The 10,024-nt window shown below is 43.6% G+C and overlaps 1 non-coding gene and 1 pseudogene across 1 annotated transcript; both read left to right on the top strand.

The window, feature by feature from the left end:
• Positions 1–7,801: 7,801 nt before the first annotated feature.
• Positions 7,802–7,912, top strand: Rny1 (RNA, Y1 small cytoplasmic, Ro-associated). Its single transcript, NR_004419.1, has one exon.
• Rpl31-ps7 (ribosomal protein L31, pseudogene 7) lies at positions 9,608–10,024 on the top strand (annotated as a pseudogene).

Here is a 10,024-nt window from a genome sequence, read left to right as displayed (position 1 = left end):
GTCCAGGTTGAACAGTATCTGATGCTGGATGGACATAGCCATTCCAGTATCTGACACACCGTGATGACAGGTAGTAATGGAGTGTGGCCACTACTGGTTCCTCAAACCAGTCCCGCTGCTAAAATAAAATGATCTCAGACAGCCTTAGAAACTTCGGGGTGTGGGCTGGTGAGATGGCTCAGTGGGTAAGCGCACCCGACCACTCTTCCGAAGGTCCAGAGTTCAAATCCCAGCAACCACATGGTGGCTCACAACCATCTGTAACGAGATCTGACTCCCTCTTCTGGAGTGTCTGAAGACAGTTAAAAAAAAAAAAGTAGAAAAGTTGTGTAGAAAAGTTGTGGTAGGCTGCTAATAAATGGGAGGGTGGGGGGAGGCATGGGGTAAAATAACCTCAATAACTGATAGACAGCTGGGTGTGGTGGCTCACATCTTTAATCCCAGCACAGAGGCAGGTGGATCTGAGTTCAAGGCCATCCTGGTCTACAGAGTGAGTTCTAGGACAACCAGGCTTACACAGAAAAACCTGCCTCAAAAAACAAAACAAAAGAGCTGACTTCTAAGAGATAACAACTAAGCATGACAAAATGTCAAATGTTCTGAATTACACCTCATGATCAGGCAAACACTCTTCCAGAGGTCCTGAGTTCAAATCCCAGCAACCACATGGTGGCTCCCAACCATCTGTAATGAGATCCGATGCCCTCTTCTGGTGTGTCTGAAGACAGCTACAGTGTGCTTACATATAACACATACGTACATACATAGGCAGAGTTGAGGCTTCTCAGCAGGGAGGGTCAGCCTCTGATGGACTAACTGCTGCAGAGTTTCTTTATTGTTGCTCAAAAGGCACTTTTAGCAAGTCAGTTTCCACATACCAAAACCCCTTACCTGATTGAGGAGTTGTCTGAAGAACACATTACCTAAGGAATTCTCAGGCATGCAAGACTTCCTGGTTTGCCAGGAGTGTCTCAGGACTAAGTTACACAAGGGTGTGTTAAATCATTCAGGAAAAGCAACTTCTTAAACCTAAGACAACAATGACTATAAAAGGTTACTTCAAAACCTGGGTGCCATCGCTCTGGAATCCATGCCAGATACAATGGCTTTGCCAAAATTCTACTGTAACAAAAGGTGAAGCAGAAACGGTCATACTGAGGTTGGACATAGCAACCCACCAGGAGGAAAAGAATCCCTAGAGCAGGCACAAGAGTCAGAGACCCACTTGTTCTACTCAGGAGTCCCATAAAAAAGACTAAGCTAGTGGGTATAATATATACACAGAGGACCTGGTGCAGGCCCGTGTAGGTCCTGTGCCGGCTGTCTCAGTCTCGAGCTCATACGTGCCTTGCTTAGTTGATTCAGAGGCCTTTGTTCTGGTGATTCCCCCTGAGCTCTGAGGGGACGCATTTGATGAGGACGTCTCACTTAAAGATGCTATTGTCTGGCTGTGGGGTCTCTGTATCTGTTCCAATCTACTGACAGGAAGCCTCTCTGGTGATGACTGGATAAGGCACTGATCTTTGAGTATAACAGAATATCATTAGGACTCATTGATTTTTTTTTTTTTTAATTTTTCTTTTTAAAGACCAGTAGTATTTCCTTGGCACCGTTTGCATCATTTGTCGTCTCTTGAGTAGCAGGCAAGAGCAGCTGCGGCTGGTGCCCTCTGGTGTTAGAGCTCTGGTGTAGTCCCCAGTAGCATATCTGCTAGAGTTCTCAGGTGACCAGGCAATTGGGAATTCTTAGACCTTGGCAGCATTTCCTCTTACAGTTTCTGAGTTGCAGGTTTGGTAGAGGGATGTCTCAGATCTTGACAGTAACCAGCGTTAACTCCTGGTCTTGGGTATCCATGTCTAAAAGCTTGACAACTTTCTGGAACTCCAGTCACCAAGGCCTTTCTGCTCTGAGTCAAACTAAGAGCAGTCAGTGCTCTTAACTGCTGAGCCATCTCTCTAGCCCCAAATTTTCAGGGCTATATGGTTTCAAGTATAGCAGTTAGCTAGATGCTCCTGCTTTCTTTCTTTGGTAGTCTTGGCCAAGGTGAACGCAGATCCTTTATTTCCAATCATCTTCATTACTAATAAGAACTCTCAGATTATACACTACACGTCACACAGTAAATATATATATATAGCTGTATATATGTGGGCTGAAGCATGGCTACAAAGGGTAACAGGATGGAGCTTTGAGGAGGCTCCGAAAATCAAAGCTGGGAAACGAGAAGAATGCAATATATGTGTGTTCTAAAGAATCTATAAAAGTATCTTTTGTTCAGCTGAAGTAATGGTTGTCTTCAAGGCTTACTGTCTCCCTCTGCTAACGTAGGCCTAGAACTGGAAGCTTCCATACAATCTAATCTAGGCCTAGAATGTTTTCAGCCTCGGAGACTTACTGCTGAATCAGCTCACCCTTTCTTGTTCTTTGTGAACTCTGGCTGACTGGTTCAACTCAGCTGTTCTGGCTCAAACGCCTTTCCAAACAGACTGATTCAATCTGGCTTCCCTCTCTCGGCCTCTCCTGAATTGCTCTGCTTGACTTCAAACTAACTCTACGTATTTGTTCTGTTCTGGTTCCTTCTCATTCTCTGACTTGTTCTCTGCAACCTGTCTCTGTATGACTGTCAGTAAAACTGCCCTCCAGCCCTACTCCTCAACTGCTCCCTTAAGTAGCTTCCCTTTCCTCAGCTTGTGAGAGCTGGGCATAGCCTATTCTGTCAAATTGTTCTCTGACACATCACTTTGTCTGCCACTCATTTAAACATCACTTTCAAACATGGGTGAATCCTTCTACAAACTAATTTTACGCTCATTGTTTGAGATTAAAGGTGTATACTATGGGTGTGTCTGTGTTCCAGTCAGAAGCATCAAAGGTATATGCTAAGGTAAATACCACAATCTCAGGGGTTCCCAGTGTGATCAAATACCCTGTAAGGATAACTGGAGCAGCCCTGGTGGCTGCAAGTCAGGCCACTGTGTGTTGGAAGTTTGTGGGCGAGCTGCAGAAGTGAAAGGGCAGTACCCACGGAGTCCTCCAGGTAAAGGAACAGGCTGGGGACAGCATGGCCCAGGCAGCTGAGCTGGAGACTGGAGAGACACCAGTTTGAGTTTGCCATGTCAAAATCAACACCAGAAACAGATTTATTTTTTATTTTATGTGTGTGGGTGCTTTGCCTGCATGCATATCTGTGTGCCATTTGTATGCCTGGCATCAACAGAGGCCTCTTCTAAGGCATGGGGCAATTTTAAGCTTGTCATGTGGGTGCTGAGGATGAAAGCCAGGACCTCTGGAAGGGCAGTTAACTCAGAGCACTGAACTGTGATACATCGATCAAGCCCCAGGTGGTGTTTCTTGGCACACACCACAAACACACAGGTTTGCTGGGGCTATTGGCATCACGGTGCTAGGTATTTTCATTGTATGGGGTCCAGGTAGAAGAGTTAAACTCTTCCCTTAGTCTGGTGTGTCCAGTAAGTTCTTGGGCCTGGTTTCCCTGATATGACACGGGCTATCCTATATAGGCGCACAGTCATTTCTTCAAAATGAAGTCCCAAGGACATCAGGTAAAAGTACTTGCTGACAAACCTGGGATCAACCTGAGTTTGGCCCCGGGGCCTACGTGGTGGAAGTAGAGAACTGACTCTTGTAAGTTGTCCTCTGACTTCCACAGGTATGCCATGCCTCATGTGCCCCCCACCCTGTACATTCATACATTAAATGATAAAAACGGCTTCCATGGGGTCCTGGAGAGATGCTCAGTGGTTAAGAGCGCTGACAGTTCTTCCAGAGGTCCTAATTTCAAGTCCCAGCAACCACATGGTGGTTCACAACCATCTGTAATGGGATCTGATGCCCTTTGCTGGAGGCCACAGGTAACATTTCAGGAGTCTCCTTTTTTTTGTTGGATTGTTGAGCTCAAATCTTTGTGCTTTCACTTTTACCTGCTAAGCCATTTCACCAGCCCCAAAAGAAGAATTTTTAAGCGTACAACTCAGGGACATTTAGTAAATTTTCAGTGCTATACAACTGCCATTTCTGCCACCAATGTTCATTGTAGGTGCCAGCGGCCACGGGTTACTGGGTTCCTGAAAGGAAAGCTGGGGATGGATGGGAAGGACAGCGAGAGAAATAATGAGCCAAGACAAAGTTCTCTGATCAAGGTTCAAATTTTAATGTACGACACTGAACATAAGGGGGGTGGGGGGGAGAACCCAAGGACCCATCCCTTTGTTTGGCTGAGTTCTGTTGCTTGTTTCAGCTGGATTGAGTTGCAAAGTAGGCTCTTCAGCAGCTCAGCTGGCGGACAGGCAAGTGGTTCTCAGTTCTCTGGCAGAAGATGTAGCAAGGCCAGACTCCTGGCTCCAGTGTCTGGAGGCTTGTTAAACCAACTCAAGGATGGGGGAAGGGGACAGTTCATTCTACTTTGTTTATGCTGGACATTTCATAGAAATGTACATAACTCCATTCAACACGTGGCCTTTTTGTGGCAGGTTTCTTTCATTAGCATAATGTTTTCAAACTCCACCCACAAAATAGTGTGTAAGAACCAGCCATGATGGACTACTCTTAGCCCTCTACAACATAAGCCAAAATAAATCCATTCTTTTGTAAGCTGTTGCAGGAAATATTAAAACAGTGAACTAGTTCATTCCCATGCTAGTGCCAGCACCTGCGTGTTGCCCCTGGAGCCACTAGTTCTTTCTTAGCCATAAACCCATGGAGTCGGTGATTTCACATTCCAGTAACTAAATGGAGCCGCCACCCTCGAGGTGCATATCACAACACCCAGTAACCTGGTAAAATCTTAAAGCTTGTAGTTACCCAGTCAGATTTATGTATAAATAAAATCACAATTTACCAAATGCCAATACAATAATTTCAGAGCCAATTGAAAATGATAAAAGCTGCCCACCTAGATTAGACAAATTATCCCAATATTCTAACCTTTATATAGTAACAACTTGTGGCTGGTCTTAGCCAAGCTGATTCATAACCAACATCATCTTCCTTCCTCTCTACTCTGACCTGTTCCCTGACTCAGCAACTCTTAGCTCCGCCTCCCTTTTCCCTGTCCAATCACAGACCTCCTCTATACTAATGTAATTGGACAGGGAAAATCCTGGGACAGTAAGCTGTTTTAGCCATGGTAGTTTATCACAGCAACAGAAAAATAACGAATACTTTTCTCAACTTCATTTATACATTCATTCCTTCAACCTGTTTATTGAGTACCTGTCTGTACCATATAATCTGCAATTCTGCTTTCCCAGGGTCCTAAGGGGGTTGTTTGCACCATGAGGAAGATATTTCATCAGGAATAAGTTGGATCTGACATTCTAATGCCCTCAGGTTCTAGTACGGCTCTTCTATTAAAAACACTGATCCTGGTGGGGGTGTGGGGGGGATGGTTTCCCAAGCTTGGACTTAGGGAAATGGGGTTGAAACCCCCCACAGTTCCAGGGTCTTCTCTCTGTGTCACCCTGGCTGTCACGAAAATCTCTTTGCAGACAAGGCTGGCCTCAAACTCAGAGATCTGCCTGCCTCTGTTCCCAAGTGCTGTGCTTAAATGCACACACCACAACCACTGTCCAGCTGAGACTGCTCCATTTTAAAGTATTACCTTTTTTTGAAATGAGACGTAATCTTGGGTATTTCATGGGGCAACAGGTGAAAGATCCTGCATTCAGAGAAGCTGATTTCCAAGGCTGGAGAAGTTCTTTGAAGGACTGTAGTAGAGAAAAATGCTCATTTTTTCTTTGACTCCCTACTTTCTCTGTTAACACACTGACTTTGCAAGTGAAAAATGGTATTGGGCAAAGGAAGAAGAGCCAGCGACTGTATCTCCCTGGAATTTAGGTGCCAGTGAGGATAGGGTGCTACAGATTAGACAAAAGGGTGGAAGATGGGTAGAGCAGGCTTTGCTACCCCTGCCAGGGAAAGCCCAGCAAAGAATAGGCTGCTCTTTCCTGCTACTACATGGATCTTAAGTATAATAATCTAGTATAATAATATATAATATAGTTATATAATATGTAATATAATTATATTGTTATATATAATAATTGTTGGCATCAGGACCTCCCAAACCTATGACACCACATAGGCGACAGTGTGACCTGTTGTCAAGACAATGGCCATCATATTCCCAGAATTCATTGGGCTCAGCTCCCACCTTTACAGTCATTTTCCATAGACGCCCCTCCTCTCTTTCCCACTTTTCTTTCTGTTGTCACCTTCCCTGCCTCACTCTCTCTCTCCTCTTCTCTTTCTGCCACTACCTTGTCTCTCTCTCTCCCAATAAAATCTCTCCCATGTGGAACTGTCTTGGCCTAGTGTGCTGTTGAGATGTGACCCACCATTCTAACACATCAATAATATATAATAATAGTATAATAATAAAGCTATTTGTGTTATTATTTTGAAAAAAAAAATCTCATTAAATAGCCCTGGATGGCCTGAAAGTCTCTATGCTGGCCTCAAACTCACAGAGATCTGCCTCCCCCCCCCCCCCCCAGATGTTGGACAAATGGAAACTGCCACTAGGCCCTACCTGAATGAGTCATTTTTATAAACTCATTTATATTTTCCCTGTCAATTTTGTTGAGTTTTTAGGTAGGATGGAGGTTCAAGAGAGGCAAAGACCATTTTTCAGGCAAAAAGTATATTAGCGCCTGCTTCGAAGCAGCAGGTTCTATTAAGCAAACAGGTAGCACTGACTGCAAAGCAACAAGGGTCTTAGAAAGTCTCAGGAGGGTCAGCGGAGACCTGGGAGGGAAGTAAAGATGAAGGATATTGTGTCTCCAGGAAATGGGTTAAGTTTGCTGACATCACCTAATAGACTAAGAGACACTTTTTCATTTCTTCGGGCTGAGGCAGGTGTTTGAAGAGTCCCAGGGACATTTCTGGGAAAAGGGCATCTGTAACAACAGAGCCTAGTTGGTAGGTTATATGACAGGAGTCACTACCCTTCTTTAGGGTGTTGCTATCTGGAATGGCTGATGCAATCTGACAGTTTTCAGCCTGTTTCATTACAACCCTACCTCGCTTCAGAATATCCTTACTGTCCAATTGGCTACTTTTTGCATTCATATTAATCTCCGATGTTTTAGAGCTCTCTCTCTCTCTCTCTCTCTCTCTCTCTCTCTCTCTCTCTCTCTCTCTCTCTCTCTCCCTTCTTTGCTCCCCCCCACCCCCCATTCCACTTGCCTTGTTTTTTGCCTTCTGACCCTGTCAACTCTTAAATCCTCAGAAGTATCAAAGTTGCCCGGGTATTTAGCCTTGCTCTGGCCTGGTGGGGCTGCTTGCCTGTTTTGTTTGGGTTTGGTCACTTGGGGCTTGGGGAAGAGCGGGTAGTGGTAGTTCTGGAAGCAGACTACCCACGTGGGAAAATGGTTAGTTTTAGGGCACAGTTTTGCTGAAGGACTTAGGGGTAAAAAGCACGAGGGTATGGACAGTGAAGCTTCCGCCCTATCGGAAGACGGATCGTGGCGGACCCACAGCAACCGGACAAAGGAGGCCCATCAGCAGCTACTGAGCCTTTCGCAGTCCAGGAGAAACGCCCTAGTGACGAAATGATATATTTGCAAGTCTTTCCCAAGATGCTCAGCAAATATCAGCGGCTTCGAGTTTTGATGGCTGATAGTCATCAAAGGTATTAATGACCAGATACTTCCAGAGTTTTATATATGAACACAATATCTATGTTATGATGTAATTTACACATACAATAGAAAAATCACCATGACTGAAAAGTGATGAGGTACTTGGCCTTTAATTAGTTCAGCGTGAGACCATGGGCATTGGCTGGTCCGAAGGTAGTGAGTTATCTCAATTGATTGTTCACAGTCAGTTACAGATTGAACTCCTGTTCTACACTTTCCCCCCTTCTCACTACTGCACTTGACTAGTCTTTTTTGAAACTTACATCTCCCCATATAATTTTTCTAATCTTAGAAATTGTACAAGTTAAATGGCAATATGTTTATGGTATCATTGAGGATACAGAAAAATACTCGATTGTTCTCCTCTAAGACAAATAAACAAGTAATAAATAAAAAGGGTTTGTTGAAATCAATCACAGGCCAAGACTAATAAACAGATATATAACAGCGATGACTGACTAAGACATTACATGTCCTAAGACAGTAAAGGAAGGAGACTGGGTAACTATGAATAGCTTCCTGCCCATTGTTTTCTTTTTATTTTTTTTATTGGTACTTTTTAAGGCAAGGGTTGTTTTATTTAATTTCTACAATGTTTGACTCACTTAGGAAACATAAAGAGCAAAATGAAAAGCTTTGTAGATATTTAAGAATTTTAAAGTAATATCAGCAGGGTCAAAGACTACTATTTAATAAGACTTAATAAACAAGATTAAGAGATATTTAAAGTTGAAAATAGTGTCATGTTTTAAAACAGAACTGTAAAAATACATGTTTCAGAAAGGAAGCTTTTTTGGAGGAAGGAAATCAACTCAAGAGTTTGAAAATATAGAAAAATGTGAAAGAAGGCTAAGTTTCTTGTGGGAATACCAAGGGGAGCCTCAGAGACACTTGCAAGAGACACTTGCACAGCTGAGTCGCACCCAGAGGCCTTTGACAACCTTGAGAAAGCTGGAAGCAAGGCTCTGTATAATAAGATTGTGGAATAGTCTTTGCTGAGGTTGAGAAAGAAAAGTATGGAAACATTAGAAGGGAGAGGAACCTCTCACCCTTTGCTTGTTATTGAAGTCTCTTGCTCACAGACAAAGATTTCAGCACAATTAACAATTGTTCCAGGCCCTTGTCCTTCCCAGATATAAACATGCAATTTTCTAGGGAATCTTCTCAGAAACCTCCTTTACAGGGTGTACTGGCTGGTTTTGTGTGTCAACTTGACACAGCTGGAGTTATCACAGAGAAAGGAGCTTCAGTTGAGGAAATGCCTCCATGAGATCCAGCTGTAAGGCATTTTCTCAATTAGTGATCAAGGGGGAAAGGCCCCTTGTGGGTGAGACCATCTCTGGGCTGGTAGTCTTGGTTCTATAAGAGAGCAGGCTGAGCAAGCCAGGGGAGGCAAGCCAGTAAAGAACATCACTCCATGGCCTCTGCATCAGCTCTTGCTTTCTGACCTGCTTGAGTTCCAGTCCTGACTTCTTTGGTGATGAACAGCAGTATGGAAGTGTAAGCTGAATAAACCCTTTCCTCCCCAATTTGCTTCTTGGTCATGATGTTTGTGCAGGAATAGAAACCCTGACTAAGACACAGGGAAAAGACATGTACTAAATGCTGAATAGCTCTGGTCTTTAACAGATTATAATTTTATTGGTAGAACTACCTTATAATCTTACCTATCAAAAGGTAGAGAAAAGAAAACAAAATGGTTTCTTAGCAAATGTTTTAAGTATAAGTCTAGAGAACTCCAAATGGGCGGTATGTGGCTAATGCTAAGAGGATTGAGACCCCCCCCCTTTAGAAGCCCTAACCTACACTTGAGTATGCCTTTTTTTTGTTTATTTTTTGTTTCATTTTTAAATGAGCATATCTCTCTAACACTTGTGCTTAACGTTTGTATTAAAAGATCCTTAATAAAACCTCCAGTTGTGCCTTTCCAACTTGGTCCCAACAGAATGGCTCCCGTAAAGAAGAGTGGGCGAGAAGAAGAAGGGCCGTTCTGCTATCAATGAGGTGGTGACCCGAGAATACACCATCAACATTCACAAGTGCATCCATAGAGTGGGCTTCAAGGAGCATGCTCCTCGGGCACTCAAAGAAATTTGGAAGTCTACCATGAAGGAAATGGGGACACCAGATGTGCGCATTGACACCAGGCTCAATAAAGCCGTCTGGGCCTAGGGAATAAGGAATGTTCCATATCACATCCAAGTACGTTTGTCCAGAAAACGTAATGAGGACGAGGATTCACCAGACAAGCTCTACACGCTGGTAACTTATGTGCCTGTTACCACATTAAAAAATCTACAGACAGTCAATGTGGATGAGAACTAACCTGCTGAATGTCAAATAAAGTTGCAGAACTGCCTTCA

Source organism: Mus musculus, chromosome 6 (assembly GCF_000001635.26).
Source record: "Mus musculus strain C57BL/6J chromosome 6, GRCm38.p6 C57BL/6J".
NCBI classification, from domain to species: Eukaryota; Metazoa; Chordata; class Mammalia; order Rodentia; family Muridae; genus Mus; species Mus musculus.
This window is presented reverse-complemented; position numbering and strand designations above follow the sequence as displayed.